Genomic DNA, 18,478 nt, shown 5'->3' with positions numbered 1-18,478 from the left:
TCTTTTAATTGTGAGACTTTGTTAATGAACTTTTGAAAAGTGAGGTTCACTCTGGGTGTGTGTAAAGTAAGACTAAGATATAAAGTGCGTGCACTGCTAAACTGGGGCTGGTGGTATAGGAAGTAACAGTTCAAGTTTTGAGTTTCCTAAAACACCTGATGGTACAGCCTACCAGCTAGGGTCACTAGGCTGATGTAAGAGAACCATTCAAATCATGTGCTTTGCTGCAGAGGCCCAAGAGAAAATTAAGTTCATTGTTCAATAACCAAGTGTTATTACTTTCACTGGTATGGTATGGTAGAAATATGTCATTTTACATAGTGATTGAATGTCACTCTCTGAATCCAAATATTTTGGACAGTTTGTCTTTAGTAAATTAGTGCGATATGAAAATATTTGAAGACGGTGGATACCTGTTGGAGGTGAGATATTAACATATTTAAGCTGATAGGTCCCATTGCAGCTGGGTAGTGGCTCTTGGGAAAGGACTGTGCACTGTCTCAACACACAGTAGAGAAGGGGACAGCATCTCTGTTGGAGCTGAGTTGAGCTGAGGTCAGCCCAGCAAACAGTTATCAGGCACCTTCTCTGTGCCAGGCTTTTCACAGAGCTCTGGTTATACAATCGTAAATAAGACAGGATGCTGCTGAAAGGGGCCATAAACACTAGTGTGGAAGGTTGGAAAATCCAATGAAGGAGATGGGCACTATGACAAATCTGTGTCCACAGTAAAGCTTCTGTCTTGATATATTTCTACAGATCTGGGATTTTGAATGAACTGTGTCATCATTGCTGGAAGAATGAGGAAAGTTTTGAGTTTGATCACCTACTTGTCTTTGTAGATAGCCTGTTGTGCTTATTCAGTAAGCATTTCATTCAATGAGTGATTTAACAATGTATTAATTAGAAAGGAATGATTCTTAAAGTGTTTGAATTAACCATATTTCATATTATTTATAACCATGTAAAAAGAAACTCAGCCTGTTATTACCCCTAGACAATTGCAGGCACTTAGAGTTACTTACCTTTTAAAAACAGGGTGGCCAGTTAATGGCCTATAACTTTATGACACCATATTGAAACAACTTTCTGATTATTGTTTTTTTATAGTTCAAATTAATCTTTTCCAACACATCATGGCTGTACAAGTCAAAATGACTAAATCTACTGCGTCACAGTTTATTGTTGAGATTGAAGTCTGCTGAGGTACTTTTGGACTCGATGCCAAAATATATTCAATTTCTACAATTCCATAAGGTATTCCAACTAGTGGGGGAAACAATGCTAAACTTGAGACAACTCAATCTCAATTTCCATATTTCATTTCTCCCTCAAGGGCCTCAAAGTTACTTAGTTACTTTTTCTATGAGAAAGAAAGGATTGAGTGTGTTCTTCATCATTGTACTCCCTGACCTTGGTACAGGCATTACTCATGGCAGGTGTTAGGAAGCATTTATTGATTAAATAAGGAGCCTCAGTCTAAGAGGAGGAGCTGTCGGGCAGATGGAGGGATAGTTGACCCAGCGGAAGGATCAGCACTGTACTGTCAGGGAACTCCAGCCTGGTTAGTATGGGCACAGGGTGAGGGCTGGGGAGACAGATTGGGCCACATTACAAAGTCCCATGTGCCATGTTGGACCTGTGACTTTATCCTATAGAAGACTTCAGCAGGTGAATGATATTGTCAGATATGTGTTTTGGAAAGACAATTTAGAATCAAGATGGAGAATAGATTGGATGAGCACAACACCGGCCTTAGGGAGACACACAGGAGATTACTGTAATATCTGAGAAGAGAAATTGGAGAAAGCTTGAGTCAGGCAGTGATAGTGAGGAGTGGAAAAGAGGGAAGGAGCTGACATGTCTAATAGGCAGAACTTGGCCACATCTTTAGGGGTGGGCAGTGAGGGAGAGGAAGGAGTTTAGGATGACTCCTACATTCCTAGTTAATGACTAGGATGGGAACCTAAGTAGAAGAATAGGTTTGTGCTAAAGGACCATGAGGCCCTTATACAGTGCTTGGTACATAATCAGTGCTCATTAAAATTTTTGAATGAATAATAATAGCTAAAATCTATAGAGTGCTTATTAGTGCCAGGCACAATTCTAGGCTCATTATGTAACTTCAGTCTTTTACTTTTCATTGCATCCCTGTGAGTTAGGTACTACAATTGACTGCTTTTGACAGGTGAAGTAAGTGTAATGTTAATAACTGATAGAGCTAGCAATTGATCCCATGCACTTGGTTTCAGAGCTTACATTCTGAACCACATTGCTTTGATATGGTATCTCAAAGAATGAATGAATAAATGAATGAATGAATGAGTGAGTGAATGAGTAAGTGAATGAATGAATGAATGAAGTCTCAGACACTGTGGTATACTCAAATTGGAGTCATTGTCTTTTTTTAACTTTTTTTTTTAAGATTTTATTTATTTATTTATTTGACAGAGAGAGAGAGCAAGAGCAGGAACACAAGCAGGGGGAGTGGGAGAGGGAGAAGCAGGCTTCCCGCAGAGCAGGGAGCCTGATGTGAGGCTCGATCCCAGACCCTGGGATCATGACCCGAGCCAAAGGCAGACGCTTAACGACTGAGCCACCCAGGCGCCCCTGGAGTCATTGTCTTGATGCCAACAATTCTTTCTTGTCCAGGGATGGCCCAATATATAAGATGGGCCCTCAGTGGCCCTATTGTGCTGCATGGCATCACCTCCCCTACCTTCACCCCTAAATATATTTGGTTGATCTAGGAATAAGCCTAGAAACTTCCCTTATCTTTACTCCCCCCCACCCTGAATTATTTAATCAGTTGCTCCTCACAGTCTGGGGAAAGCAGCTTTTTCTGCCCAAGGGTCCTGTCTCCATGCTTTAATAAAACCACCATTTTGAACTAAAAAACAAAAAACAAAACAAACAAATAAACAAACAAACCCAGAAGGAATAAGCCTAGAATAATCAGAAAAACTCTCCTGGGAATTTGAAACACTTTTATGGAGACTCACTCTGGCTGTGAGTTTCCAGAACTTTAACAAATGTGTCTTTAGAGCTGCCTTGATTACCACTCTCCCCAAACGCTGAATGTTCACTGCTTTGCATCTCTTAGATGTAGTCAATGATCTGTTGCAGAAATCTGTAGTATCCCTCTTGTGGGGAAACAGAGAGGTATTCTCTGTTTAATTAATATCCCTAAAACAGGGGATATTAATCTACAGAGCAGGGTCCAATGGTAGAAGAATTGCTAACAAATTCAAGCAGGCGCATAACTCTAAATCTTACACTGCCGGTTTGTGATCTACCTTCTGGGGCCTGTTTTATTCTGGTTTTACCCCGAAGCAGGTCTTGCCTCTAACTTCCAGAATCTTACTAAGTGAAGCTGGCCTGCAGTGTCCCCTGTCCTCTTGATTATAACTAGGCAAAATGACTCAGATTTCTAGGGGTTGGGACCTATTTTTCTATTTTTAGTATCCAGGTAGATTCCTTTGATCCCAATAAAGGTATTTTTGACAAACAAGCCCAGCTCCCCACTTCCCCCTGAAATCTGGCCTCAGCTCTTCACTGTTCTCATTATTTCATGAGTTAGATTAAGATTTTGATATTTGTTCAGCAAGCAGGGTCTAATTATCTTTTTCTCAAAAACCTCTACTTTGAACTATTTAAGGATTATAAATACTGAATTAATGTTCTACCTAAACTGAATCAGCAAACTCATCTTAAGTTTGAAGTTTTAAAATATTTTCTCCATGCATGAAGGAAATGTTTCATTCAGGAGCTCTTCAGCCTTAACAGGAAAACAAGGTATTTATAGCTTCCCACTATATGGGAAGACACTATATGGGGAGACATATCTTCCCACTATATGGGAGACACGAAGCCTTCCTTCTGGAATGATCCAGCCCAAATGATCACCCCTTGTCCTGAATTCCTGTATGCCTATCTGTAATTCATTCAGTACTCAAATAATAAGAAAGGGAAGGATTTTGGTTAATATTTCATGTGGGTTTGTCTTGCCTCTTCTTTTTAACTGTGGTTTCTCTGAGAGCAGAGAATCACTGAAGTTGGGGACTTTCATAAGTCTTTCAGCTTCCTTCCAGTTATAATCGTTCTGTGACTTTTGCTGATAATAAAGCCATCTGTCAGATTAAGTTCTTCATTAGCCACTCCTTCTGAGTCTGTGAATACCAGACATTATTTATACATCTCATTTAAGTTCTTGGTAAGGCTCAGTAATTTGGTAATTTTTAATATAAAGCACAGTTTTAGAATTGATAACTTCCACTTATTCTTCTTGAACTAAGTCAGTGTTTTCAACTTAATTTGTGTATTTTTTTTTCTTTTCTTTTCTTTTTAGTGGATACAGTGTCAAGGTAATCCAGAAAATACTTAGTTGCCTGGAAAAGTATTCCTCATTTTATATACTTGTTTCTCTGTTCAAAGATGTAAGAGATATTCCATTACTCATTGCATAACTTATTGGGTAAAAATGTGAATTCTGACTTTACAGAGGAGTGGAAATTGCTCTGTTGCTGTCTTCGTATGGAAACAGAGTGAACAAATATTGTTCTGTCTTCTCTTTCAGTTTCAGGATTACGGTAGTGCACATCTGACCTCCTGGTTTTATTTCTAATTTTTTTTATTTTGTGCCTAGCTGTATTGATCAGTAACACAAACACAAGGCTATTTGTGTTACTAATAGCATCCAGTGTGTAAGCTGAATGGTATCATATTGGTAGATATCCTACATTCTCCTTCCTTCTTCCTTGATTACTGCACGGTAAACCAGGATATAGAGATGTTAGCTGATAGTATGATGTAGCTCTTCATTAGTTACAAAGTACTCTCATATATGTTTTCTCTTTTAATTCTCATAAAAACCTGGCAAAACAGAAATGGTAAGTATTATTGTTGTCTGTATTCGAACTCTATACTTGAGGAAGGACACACTTGGAGAAATTAAGTGACCACCGGATTACCCAAGAAGTCAGGTACAGAGGCCCACTACACTGTGCTGTCAGTGCTTGACTGAAAAAGGCAAGTTCAGCAACTTCGGTCACATTCCCTGCAAATGGACTGTGAGGTTTGCATACAGGAGGTTTATCGGAAGATGCTGTGGGAACAGCACTTGTCAGGGAGAGAGAGCCTCAGGATTATGCAGAGGGAGAAACTGAACTTCAGTGCATGTACAATGGGGGCCTCAATGGCAGGAAACTTTGGAGCAGGAATGGCCCTTCAGAATTGTTCCGCAAGCAGGGGAGCTAGCCATCTGCATTCCCTGCATTGACGAGTCACTGGATATGGGCTACAGCCAGGCATGAGGTGCAGTCGTGGACTAAGCAGCTTCCTTCAGTCAAAGGCAATTCCTGGAGCTCTGAGCCTTCAGTAGCCAACATTTCTGGCAATTGGGGGAATGAGGGCCTTGGTCCTGAAGGGGATCAGAATATCACATCATCTACAACCATTGTATGGCAGAAAGCACTCTCCTCTGCTGCAGCCTTGTTTGTGTCTTTCTGATCCAGACTGTTGCCCTGCTGAGTGGAGCCCAGAAAGTTGGCATTTTTTCCAAGGCCCTTAAGGATTTAGAATAGCTGACCAGATAGCAAGAAGACAAAGGAGGCTTAATCCTAGGAAGATGAGGAGCAGACGGGGAACCCAGTGAGGAAAGGCTGGGATGAGTGGCGTGTAGGTGCCTCATAGAACACTAACTTCTGATCCCACCGCTAACAAAAAGCCCTTGGCTGTCCAGACCCAGAACGAATGTGTAATACATACTGGCCTTTGCTGTGATTCTGGGCTTAACATTGTTGAATGGCAAACAATTTTGTGATATTAGCCTACATGTTCTCTCTCTTCTCCCTTCTTCCGTCTCTCATCTTTCTACACCTTTGAAAAGCCCCAGACCAGTCCAGTGACTCTCAATATGTAGCCTGTAGATTATAATCATCAGAATAACGTGGGATCTTTAAAAATAACCCCCAAACCAAACAACAACAACAAAGAAAACAGAAAGTCCAGGCCCACATTTGATATCTATTGAAACAGAATCTTTAAGAGTGGAGCCTATGAACGGATATTTTCAAAAAATTTTCTACAGATGACTTTTATACATACTGTAGTTTGAGAACCACTTACCTAAGCTGTTATGCTTTTGATGGTGACCAAGCCTAGTGGGATTCTTCAAATAAGAAGCTATGAAAACTGTGGAACAACAGAGGAACACACGAGCCTTAATCCCAGCAGGTTTGATTGAGCAACATTTACCGCTTGTCTTTCATAGCATATCTCTGGTGTGGCCATGAGAGACTGTCCCAAATTCATTGGCTGGTTTTGCCCCAGATTGCTGGAAAGAGAGAGGGATCAGTCTGACTTGGCCTTTTACTAGCTGGGTGAGAGAGGCCAAATTCCTCGAATAGTCATAGGGGACAAGTCAGTGAATTTATAGGAATCAGTAAACTTTCTGGGAGAATAAGAAGGTTCTAAGAAATTTTATCTCAGATGAAGCTTTGAGGGGCTATCTTATACCTTTAAATGACCATCCAATAGGATGAGAGAGAGAACTATGACAAGAAAATATATTATCTTATTCATTGAAATAAGGAATAATTACTGTTCTTCAAAGGGAAAGGCACTTTTAAACCTACCAATTCTGAGTCTGGTCATTGCAGGAAGTATTAGTCACCTAAAGAAGAGTCTGATAAACTCCTAAGACATTTTGATGCTGTATGCTGGGTGCTCTGGGGTACATGGCAAACACAACAGGTACAGCGCCTGTGGAAGTTATGGGTAAGCAGAGAGGATGGGGAGTCAAACAGTTAACAATAGCATATAGTGAATACAGGAAAGAGGAAGTGCCAGAAAGTGTGAGGTCATAGAGCCAGTCATCCAGCTTAGTCTAAGGTTAGAGTGTTTCCCATTCTCCTGAAACGTATAAAAATAGAAGCTACAAAGCTGGCTTTGGTTCTAAGACAAAGGGCCGCTTTGTAACAAAGGAAAATCTTTTGGTCTATCTAGTTTAAAACTGACCAATCCTTCGTGTGTGTGTGTGTGTGTGTGTGTGTGTGTGTGTGTGTTTGTGTCTGTCCGGTATGTAAGCACACACTTTGGCAAAAAGAGGTCAAGAACATGACTCTTTCATTTAATGAGGGAAATAGCAAGGAGCAGAGAAGGAAGTCTTTTGCATCTCATTCGATGTGCCATTGCTTGAAGTTAATTAATGTTTTAACATGTAATATATAGTAAAAGAAAATACATGTAAAGCTCTGAAAATCATGGGCTTATATCCCAATTTTTTAAAAGTTAATTTTAACTCATTGAACGCTGGGCTAGATCACCAGACAGCTGAATTCTCCTCAAGCCGAGCCAGGCCCACACAAAAGCAACCATGTCTAAGGGACCTGCGGTTGGCATTGATCTTGGCACCACCTACTCTTGCGTGGGTGTCTTCCAACACGGGAAAGTGGAAATAATTGCCAATGATCAGGGAAACCAAACCACTCCAAGTTATGTCGCCTTCACTGACACCGAACGATTGATCGATGATGCTGCAAAGAATCAAGTTGCGATGAACCCCACCAACACAGTTTTTGATGCCAAACACCTGATTGGACGTAGATTTGATGATGCTGTTGTCCAATCTGATATGAAGCATTGGCCTTTTATGGTGGTGAATGATGCTGGTAGGCCTAAGGTCCAAGTAGAATACAAGGGAGAGACAAAAAGTTTCTAGCCAGAGGAGATGTCCTCTATGGTTTTGACAAAGATGAAGGAAATTGCAGAGGCCTATCTTGGGAAGACTGTTACCAATACAGTTGTCACGGTACCTGCATACTTCAATGACTCTCAGTGTCAGGCTACCAAAGATGCTGGAACTATTGATGGTTTCAGTGTACTTCGAATCATCAACGAGCCAACTGCTGCTGCTATTGCTTATGGCTTAGACAAGAAGGTTGGTGCTGAAAGGAATGTGCTGATCTTTGACTTAGGAGGTGGCACTTTTGATGTGTCAATCCTTACTATTGAAGATGGGATCTTTGAGGTCAAATCCACAGCTGGAGACACCCACTTAGGTGGAGAAGACTTTGACAACAGGATGGTCAACCATTTTATTGCAGAGTTCAAGCGCAAACATAAGAAGGACATCAGTGAAAACAAGAGGGCAGTTCGTCATCTCCGTACTGCTTGTGAACGTGCTAAGTGCACACTTTCTTCCAGCACGCAGGCCAGTATTGAGATTGATTCTCTATATGAAGGAATTGACTTCTATACCTCTATTACTCGTGCCTGGTTTGAAGAATTAAATGATCTGTTCCGTGGCACCCTGGACCCTGTAGAGAAATCCCTTCGGGATGCCAAACTAGACAAGTCTCAAATCCACGATATTGTCCTGGTGGGTGGTTCTACCTGTATCCCCAAGATTCAGAAACTTCTACAAGATTTCTTCAACGGGAAAGAACTGAATAAGAGCATCAACCCTGATGAGGCTGTTGCTTACGGTGCAGCTGTCCAGGCAGCCATCCTTTCTGGAGACAAATCTGAAAATGTTCAAGATTTGCTGCTGTTGGATGTCACTCCACTTTCTCTTGGCATTGAAACTGCTGGAGGAGTCATGACTGTTCTTATCAAGCGTTAATACTACCATTCCTACCAAACAGACACAGACCTTCACTACCTACTCTGACAACCAGCCTGGTGTGCTCATTCAGGTGTATGAAGGGGAGCGTGCCATGACCAAGGATAACAACCTATTTGGCAAGTTCGAACTCACAGGCATCCCTCCTGCCCCTCGTGGCGTTCCTCAGATTGAAGTCACTTTTGATATTGATGCTAACGGTATCCTCAACGTCTCTGCTGTGGATAAGAGCGCAGGGAAAGAGAACAAGATCCCCATCACTAATGACAAGGGCCGCTTGAGCAAGGAAGACATTGAGCGCATGGTCCAGGAACCTGAGAAGTACAAAGCTGAAGATGAGAAACGGCGGGACAAGGTGTCTTCCAAGAATTCACTTGAGTCTTATGCATTCAACATGAAAGCAACTGTTGAAGATGAAAAACTTCAGGGCAAGATCAACGATGAGGACAAACAGAAGATTCTTGACAAGTACAATGAAATCATCAATTGGCTTGGTAACCAGACTGCAGAGAAGGAAGAATTTGAACACCAGCAGAAAGAGCTGGAGAAAGTCTGCAATCCTATCATTACCAAACTGTACCAGAGTGCAGGGGGCATGCCAGGAGGAATGCCTGGAGGCTTCCCTGGTGGTGGAGCTCCTCCCTCTGGTGGTGCCTCCTCTGGACCCACCATCGAAGAGGTTGATTAAGCCAACCTGAGAATAGGTCTAGCATTGTTCCACACAAAATATTCGAAGGACCCAAATTTGTAGCAAATTCCATGGCAGTTTTAATGTTGAGCTGCTATAGTAAATAAACTGGGCATTCTTGATATTTGAATATGAAATACGTGCACAGGGAAAGGAAATGAACATTGCACTTTGTAAGCACTGTATTGTTAAGTGGAAAATGCAATGTCTTAAATAAAACTGTATTTAATTGGCACAAAAAAAGTTAATTTTAAGAATCTGATGACTCTGGCCTTGGAAGGTACTTGACAGCTTTGCCTCCAGGCTCTGTTACAGATCAAGTTTGAAGCACATTTTCTCAGAGGTCAGTGTCTGTTCTCGCTCCTCATCTGCCCGCTTCACATTCTTGGCCCTGGTGAGAGAGGATTCAGCAATGGTGCTGAAGTTTGGAGCCTCCGCCTGTCCTGGCAGCCTACGCTGGGCCCTTGTTCTCCTTTTCTGGTCAGTTTTTGCTTTTTTAGTATTTCTGTATCGGCTTCTTTTTCCCCATAAATTATAAACTTCGTCAAGGGCAGGGATTGTGATCTCTGGATTTTTAAATCTTTGAATCTGCAGCAGCTCTTCTATTATACTTTATTACATTAAATAAATAACCTAAAATATAGTATCTGAATTAAGAGGTGCTCCCTGGGTTGAGAAAGTAATTAAATTAGTTCTCCATTGAGGATATATTTCTTGTTTAACCTGCTATCACAAAGCAAATATGCCAAGTGCTAATATGTGCATATTTATCCTGTGAATGTCTACTTTAATTACTAAAAATACCATCCACTTGGCTGAGTGTAGGGAAGGGAGGATTAAGTCATCATGGAGCAGCACTTATTAGGTGTAGATGGAGGTATGGGTCTCGCTTAAGTCACCTTAGACATATGTTCACACCATAACATTGGAATAACATTGATACTAAAAATTAGAATTAAAAACCATAGTGCAGGGGCGCCTGGGTGGCTCAGTTGGTTAAGCATCTGCCTTCGGCCAGGTCATGATCCCAGGGTCCTGGGATCGAGTTCTGCATCAGTCTCTGCTCAGTGAGGAGTCTGCTTCTCCCCCTCCTTCTGCCCCTCCTGCTTGCTCTCTCTCAAATAAATAAATAAATAAAATCTTAAAAAAAAACATAGTGCAAGTGAAAACATAACTCAGGCTTAAAGTGTGACTTTCAGTGAACAGACATGTGATGTCCTATTATGACCATTTACTGTGTTTTCTTAGATCTTTCTTCCCATGCTTTGGCATGTTCCTTGCTTTATTTCAAGTATGAGTCAATTTACGCTCTAATTTTTTGGTCTTGCTTTTACTGTAAATACTGTGTATATTGAGTACATGAATGGTTAGGAAATCATTCTCGACATTTTTTCTTCTACTTTCTCTTTTGTGTAGTTCAAACTTGACTTATTACTGAAGTACAGGTTATGAGTTAGGCCACTGTGAATCTGGTTGGATACTTTGTTAATTGTAAATTAGTTCAACTTTGATATTTTCATTAAGAATTGGAATTTTTTAATAAAAGTCTATGTTGGTAAAATGAAATATTTTCTCCTTTTGAAAACTCTTTAGAAGATGGAGTTTGTTCCCTAAAGAATCAAAATGCTGGTAGTGTCAACTCATCTGAAAGAGGAAAATCCCAGTTAGTCAGTATGTTTTTGTTGTTTAATTGGAAAATTTGTCAAGTTATTAATTGCCTTCTGTTGAAACTTAGAGTGCTAGGGACACTTTCTCCTTTCTGTTGACATCTGCATACCTATACTCACCACTGATAACACCATGAACACAGAGTAAGGATTTTTTAAAATTTATTGAAGCATAGTATATAAATATTGTATTAGTTTTAGGTGTACAGCATAGTGATTTGACATTTATATACATTACAAAATGCTCACCACAATAAATACAGTTACCATCTGCTACCATGCAACATTATTACAATATTATTGGCTGTATTCCCTATGCTATACTTTACATTCCTGGTGACTTATATATTTTATAACTAGAAGTTTGTGCTTCTTAATCACTTTCACCTACTTCTTCCATCCAATCACCTCCCATGCCTCTGGCACCACCAATTTGCTCTCTGTACTTATGAGTCTGTTTCTGTTTTGTTTTTTCACTTGTTTTGAAATCATGTGATATTTGTCTTTGTCTGACTTATTTCACTTAGCTTACTTAGTACCCTCTGTGTCCATCCATGTACACAAAATATGTTTTTATTTTGTATTCTTTCCATCTAGTCCTAGTAACTAAAGCATAGACAAATCTTATATTCTGATTTCCTCACTCATTTTTGGCTAAGATAATAAGTCTAAACTAATGTATTATTTTTAATTTGTATTTATTTGCTAAATAGTAGATGATAATTTCATATTTTTATTAAGAATATTTTGGTCTCCTGTGAAATTCCTTTCTACATAGTTTGCTCAATAATTTATTGTCATGTTATTTTTTTACCAGTTGGGATTGTCTCTGCACATAACATTGAGTACCTACACAATGTTTATTATGTTTTGTGCAAATATTTTCTTCCAGTCTCTTGCTTTAATCCTTAATATTTGTTATTCTTTTTTTTTTGCATTTCTTGCATAGCCTCACATCTTACAGAAAGTTATTTTCCCAGAATACTGATGTTCAACTTTACTTTCTATTAGCATTTCTGTTACTGATTCTGCATTTTTAATTCTTTGATGTCCCTGAGGCATAAAAGGATTAGAGAGGAATAAATTCTTGCTACTCAATTATACCAGCCTAGTTGCTTAATATTCTTTTCCTTCACTATTACTTTTTGATGGTATGCCTTTTCACATACTAACATTTTATGTATAATTGATCTATTCCTCAATGTTGTGTTCATGTCCATTAATCTAATTTTTATGTTTGCAAAATTATTATGCTTTTAATTATTGTCTTATGACAAGTGGTAATATCTGCTAGGGCGCTCCCCATTTCACAAGTGCTATTTTCTTTTCAATTTATAAAAAAACTTAATCACTTATTATTTGAGTTTTATTTAAGGATCATTTTCTTTTTTAGAATTTTTTTTTTAACCCTGGCAGGAATTTTGGATTTAGTTCAGTCAAAAAAATTAACTTGGGGGAGAATTCCAGATTCCATTTATAAATGCATCTAAGTGTTCATTTTTCTGAAGTGGAATCTGTAAAGAGACGGTTATCTGAGAAAGAGAGAGAGAAAGAAGTAAGCAGGCAAGTTGGAGAGCTTCTGGTTACCCCTCAGCCAAAATTTACAGCATTGCCCTTTTAGCTAGTGTTTTTCATTTCCGAAAGCCTATTTTGTTCTTTTTTCCTGCTTGCTTCTCTCTCTCTCCTTCTCTCTCTCTCTCTCCCTTCCTTGCTTTCCTTTCTCTAGTTTTTAATTTTATCAGACATTCATACATAATTAAAGATTCAACTAGTTCTATAAAACTAATGAACAATGAAAGTCTAATGAAAAAGGTTCAGGGGCGCCTGGGTGGCTCAGTTAGTTAAGCGTCTGCCTTTGGGCTCAGGTCATGATCTCAGGGTCCTGGGATCCAGCCCCGCATGGGGCTCCCTGCTCCGTGTAGAGTCTGCTTCTCCCTCTCCCTCTGCCTCTGCTCCCACTGCTTGTACTTTCTCTCTGTCAAATAAATAAATAAAATCTTAAAAAGAAAAAAGGTCTCTTTCTATTTCATCTCCCTCTCCCCCAAGGCACATATGTTTACTCTACCTTTTCTTTATTGTGTTTACTCTGTTTACTGATTCTTTTGGTATTTATATTTATATCTCTAAATAACATGCTTCTATTACTCTTTCTTGGTTTTTCCATTTTGGGTATTATTTGTTGATTTCCCTGTACAGAAGATGATGATTTAGCTCATTTTAGCCCTCACTGCCAGAGATATGCACCTCTCCTGTTCCTTCATCCCATCTTCCCAATACAGCAGAATCCTAGTTTGAGTTAGATCAGTATTTAATAATTATATGATTATGATTATGAGCGTGCCAATCACAGGAGATCCATGTTTTATATCCGGGTTACTCTCCTATAACCACATAATCTTTTTACTCTCCTGGAGGTTAATTGTCTGGGTTTGTTGCTGTTGTTGTTGTTAGTTTAGTTTTATTTATACTTACAACCTATTCAATCCCAAATTGTCTAAATCTCCTCCCAAGAAATTTTGACCCATCAGTAATTCTGAGTTTCATCTTTCTGAAGAAATCTCTCGTGTCTCCTACTCACCTAATCTAGACAGATGGTCTTTCCAGTCAAGTGCCCCGCTCTCATCTTAGAGCTTCCCTTTGCCATCATCCTGGGTTGCTCTCTGCCTCTCTCCTCTGTTGGATTTCAGGTTAAGATTCTATAGTCTGTGTCTTTTTTGCTTCACTTCCTTGTTTTGTTGGAATGCATTCCCCAGTCTCTTCCCAAGAAAGAACATAGGAATTTTTTTTGAGACTTTGTCTATCCGAACATGTTTTTATTCTACTTCATATTTGGTTGATGGTTGGCTGAGTTGGCTGAATTCTGGGTTGAAAATACATTTTCCTCAAAAGTTTAAAGGTATTGTGCCATTATTTTTTAGTTTTCAGTATTGCCATTTAGAAGTCCAAAGCGTATTGACTCTTGATGCTTTGTAGGTGATCTGTTTCTTTATTCACCCCCCCCCACCATATGATGTGTTCTCTCTGAAATTCTTGTTATTCAGAATTTGAATTTAAAGTACTGGACCTCCAAATTCCTCATCATGTCTTTATTATTATTATTTTTAAAGATTTTATTAATTTAGGGGACCTGGGTGGCTCAGATGGCTCAGGACCTAAGTGTCTGCCTTTGACTCAGGTCATGATCTCAGGGTCCTGGGATCGAGTCTCGCATTGGGCTCCCTGTTCAGCGGGGAGTCTGCTTCTCCCTCTCCCACTCCCCCTGCTTGTGTTCCCTCTCTCGCTGTCTCTCTCTCTCTCTGTCAAATAAATAAATAAAATCTTAAAAAAATAATTGTTTAAAAAATAAAAATAAAATATCTGCTAGGTTAGTTATCTCTCATCCACTTGCTTCACAGCTTCCAGAATTTTATTGTTGCTATCTTCTCTCTGCTCTTTCTCCCTGTCAGCTTATGCCTTTGTGAAAGTTCTTTTAGTAGGATTTTGGAAGGGAGCAGAAATACTGTTTAATTTACCATTTTATCCAGAATATAGAGGTCATCTTTAAAAATACAAATGTGTTTTCTAGAATAAGTGGTAAATTAAGCTACAAGCACATAAGAACAGATATACTCATCAAAATAGCTATTACTGCCTTAAAAAGTAGAGACTGAACATAGGACTGGGATGTTTAAGTGGACAAGTTTGGATTTGCCTGAGGAGTAGGGAGGGGTGAGGGTCATCTCTGCTTGGAGGGCATGTCTAGAAGGAGGGCAGGATAAAATGGCCATAGTGGAGTTTCTTTAGGCTAAGATAGACTGAGGGCAGTAAGTAAAAAGCAAATAACTCAACTATTATCTACAAATTTTCTGTTGATGTTCATGGAAACTGTGTATGTTTACCATCAGGAGTAAAACTGTTAAGTATGCATTTGTTGAGAATTCACTCACTGTGTGTCAGGCACCTTGCTGAGCACCCCTTGAGGTTGGTAGTGTTATTCCAATTTGTTCAGAGCAAATTGGGAGTTCAATGCAGGTTTATTAGACTTTGCTTCCTCTTTTAAATACTAAACTATTATATCTTTGTGTCATAGTTGACAACAGTTGTTGAAACTAAGAAACTTTTTGTCATTGCACAGAAAACCGAAGAGGTAGCTCCCTCATTATCTTCATAGTTCTGTCTTTAAGTGTGTCGAAAATCAGGAAGTTACATAAGTCGGTTTTGGTTTCAGCTCTGTCTGTACTTTAAGTATATCAGAAGCCTATTTGACATTTCTAAATTTGCATTTTTTTCTTTAAAAGTGCTTTCTGTAAGCTTTTTTTTTCTGTTGTTGCTTATCTAAAAAAATACTTTGAAGAGACCGAGACCACATCTGTTTTGCTCATTGAGCTAACCTTATCCTCTTTTTTTTTTTTAAGATTTTATTTATTTATTTGAGAGAGAGAATGCGAGGAGAGAGAGAGAGAGAGAGAGAGAGAGAGAGAGAGCATGAGAGGGGAGAGGGTCAGAGGGAGAAGCAGACTCCCTGCCGAGCAGGGAGCCCGATGCGGGACTCGATCCCGGGACTCCAGGATCATGACCTGAGCCGAAGGCAGTCGCTTAACCAACTGAGCCACCCAGGCGCCCTAACCTTATCCTCTTATATTGCCTGGCACATGGTAGGTACTCACCAAATACCTGTTGAATAAACACATAAAAGTCTCTCTCATAGTAGCCCAGGCAAACACATGCATCCTGAAAGATATGCACAGGAACAGCAATCCCATAGCTTATTTTATGAATGTTACTTAAAATCTAGTTAACAGGGTGCTCAACTTGGTTTATAAAAATAAAATAAACCTAACATGCCATCATTTCTATGCTGTTATAAATATTTTAGCTAATAAAATTGAGATATTTAATATAATGCTAAAATCTAATAAATACTCAACAGAAAGTTATGGTGCTTAAAATTATATGCATTTTATGGTTGTTGGAATTAATCTACAGGGATATTGACAGTCTGTGCATGGGGGAATAGATAAAATTATTCTTTAGCTAGAGAATTTTCTGCAATTTTGGACAGATAGGAATTTTTTTAAAGATTTTATTTGTTTATTTGAGAGAGAGTGGGTGAGAGAGAAAGAGAGAGAGAACAAGCAAGAGGAGTGCCAGGGAGAGGGAGAAGGAGAAGCAGACTCCCTGCTGAACAGGGAGCCCGATGTGGGACTCAATCCCAGGACCCTGAGATCATGACCTGAGCTGAAGGCAGATGCTTAACCAACTGAGCCACCCAGGCACCCGACAGATAGGAATTATCTATTGATTCCAATTATGAATGTTACCAATACCTCTGTAAAGATGCAACTTCCCTTTTATCCAAAATAGAAGCTCCCACGTAAGGGAAATTGTAAATTCTATTAATATTAAAACGTCTGTTAAGATTACTTCTCAGCACCTAAAGGTGTTGATTCTACATAGCACTAAACAGCACAACTGCTACGTGGAACGGTTTTTATTGGGGTAAATGTGTAAGAAGTTTGGTCAGCTCCTGCTTTCTAGTTTGTTACTTTTGTTTTGCAAGGAGCTGTTGTTTGTCTTCTTCGACAGGGATAATGTGAGATATTCACTTTGAAATAAAAGTTTTCATTATAAAGGAGTTTGTTCCCTTGGCCCTCCTTCATACAGTAAATGAAAAACTTCAACTCCTACTTTGCTGTGGTTCTGAGTGAATATAGGGCATTAATATTCTGTCCCCTGAGTAGTTTAATAATATAAAAACTGGTAGTAGAATAGTTGTGTGGTGTTGGAGGATCATTTTAGATCACATGGTCTGTACATGTGTCTTAAGGGGTAGTACTTGTAGAATTTTGAATAAACTACCTAGAGAAGTAAACTGATGATGGATGGCAATGGTACAACATAATAATTCCTAATACCATGTTTGTAGAATACTTTCAGATATATAGAGTGCTTTTACGAGCATTACTTACATCATTTAATGATCTCCTCCACCCCTACCTTCCCCCCAAAAGACCCTTATAAGATAGGTAGTGTCATTACCATTTTACAGGTGAGGAACCTGCCACTCCAAGTCATGAGAAGTTTTGCTCGACTTTATACAGCTGGAGATGGAAGTGAGGATAAGTCCTCTGATGGCTAGATGAGCACCCTCTCTCCTACACCACATTTCCTTTCAGGACTCATGTCAGCTAGCTGAGGGACAAGACTTCTTCCCTCCATGGTCCTGTATCCAACTGGAAAGCAAAACAAAGCCTACCACTACTAACAACAAAACTTTACTTACTACTGGGGTGGGGAATAGGGCTTACTTTTGTGAGACATGTATGAGGGAGATGCTCAGTGGATGTTTACTGAATTAAAATTATTAATCTTCTCCCCAAAGAAAACCTGGTCACTGACTTTATAAACACTGAATCTTGAAGATAGCAGTCCTCAGACTGACAGAGCCCCTTAAGACTCTTCTACCGTCTCTGGGATGTGTGGATTTGGGATCACCATTTTGAGATTCTTAAACATGAAAGCAAAAAAGAAGGATTCTATTCCTTTTTAGAATTTCCTTCCCCTTTCCAGGTTGTTTTCATTGTGTCTGATTTCACCTGCACAAAAATGTTGGTGGTAGAAAATACAGAGGGATGTGCCCTACAGGCCTGCTTCCCTGAGGGATGCCTCTGGCAGGAAGAAACCCCAGAGAACTCCTGTGGTTTACTGTGGAACCATTCCGTATTTCCCAGTGTCAGGATCAGTTCTGAATGTTGTCTCTTAAGTATTCACAACCTTGTAAGATAGAAAAGAGTCTGGATTGGTTGTTTTATGTATAGTTATTATATATAGTAGTGTTAGATGATGTGACATTTTTACTTTCCAAGTGAAACAATTCTGTTTTTTTGTTTTTTGGGTTTTTTTCCCCTCTTCTTTAAAAAAGAGCATGTGTTGGGACACCTGGTGGCTCAGTCAGTTAAGCATCTGCCTTCTGCTCAGGTCATGATCCCAGGGTCCTGGGAGGGAGTCCTGCATCAGGCTCCTTGCTCAGCGGAGAGCCTGCTTCTCCCTCTCCCACTCCCCCTGCTGTGTTCTCTCTCTCTCTGACAAATAAATAAAATCTTTTAAAAAAATAAAAATAAAGAAGAGCATGTGTTGCTTTTGTACTCAGAAAAGATTTATAATAAGGGCATTAAAACAAAAATTATTTAAACCCAAATATGAGGGTTCACTTATGACTATAGGTGAGATGGGTAATAAACTGTTGGTAATATATTAGCAAATGCACTATTTATACTAATATTTATACAATTATAGTTGCTGAATATTCTTTGCCTTTTTAAGTGAATTAAAAATCACGAAGAGACAATAACAGCATATAAGAGAGCTTACTCTGCCAGGCACTCTTCAAAGACCTGTACGTGGATTATCTCATTTCATTCTGTCCACAGTCCCATGCAGAAGGTATTTATACTTGGGGAAGATAAGGTAGAGAGAAGAAATGTGGCGTAAGCAGAGGTTTGAAAAGCACTCATCTATTAA

General features: G+C 39.3%; 1 protein-coding gene across 5 annotated transcripts in view; it reads left to right on the top strand.

Annotated features, from left to right (window-relative positions):
- The window catches only part of STX11 (syntaxin 11), a 48,756-nt gene that overhangs the window by 10,916 nt on the left and 19,362 nt on the right, over nt 1-18,478 (top strand). Inside the window, exon 1 of one of the 5 annotated variants that reach the window (XM_028121395.2) lies at nt 1,163-1,257. The exons of the other annotated variants lie outside the window; for them this stretch is intronic. The gene's annotated coding sequence lies outside the window, so the exon portion shown is untranslated. Of the gene's footprint in view, nt 1-1,162; nt 1,258-18,478 lie in introns of those variants that run through there. 5 annotated transcript variants of the gene reach the window in all.

The sequence above is a fragment of the Eumetopias jubatus genome, unplaced genomic scaffold, assembly GCF_037043125.1.
Source record: "Eumetopias jubatus isolate StellerSeaLion01/CBP00866 unplaced genomic scaffold, mEumJub1_p1.0 scaffold_6, whole genome shotgun sequence".
NCBI classification, from domain to species: domain Eukaryota; kingdom Metazoa; phylum Chordata; class Mammalia; order Carnivora; family Otariidae; genus Eumetopias; species Eumetopias jubatus.
The sequence above is the reverse complement of the archived record's forward strand: the minus strand, read 5'-3'. Positions and strand labels throughout refer to the sequence as shown.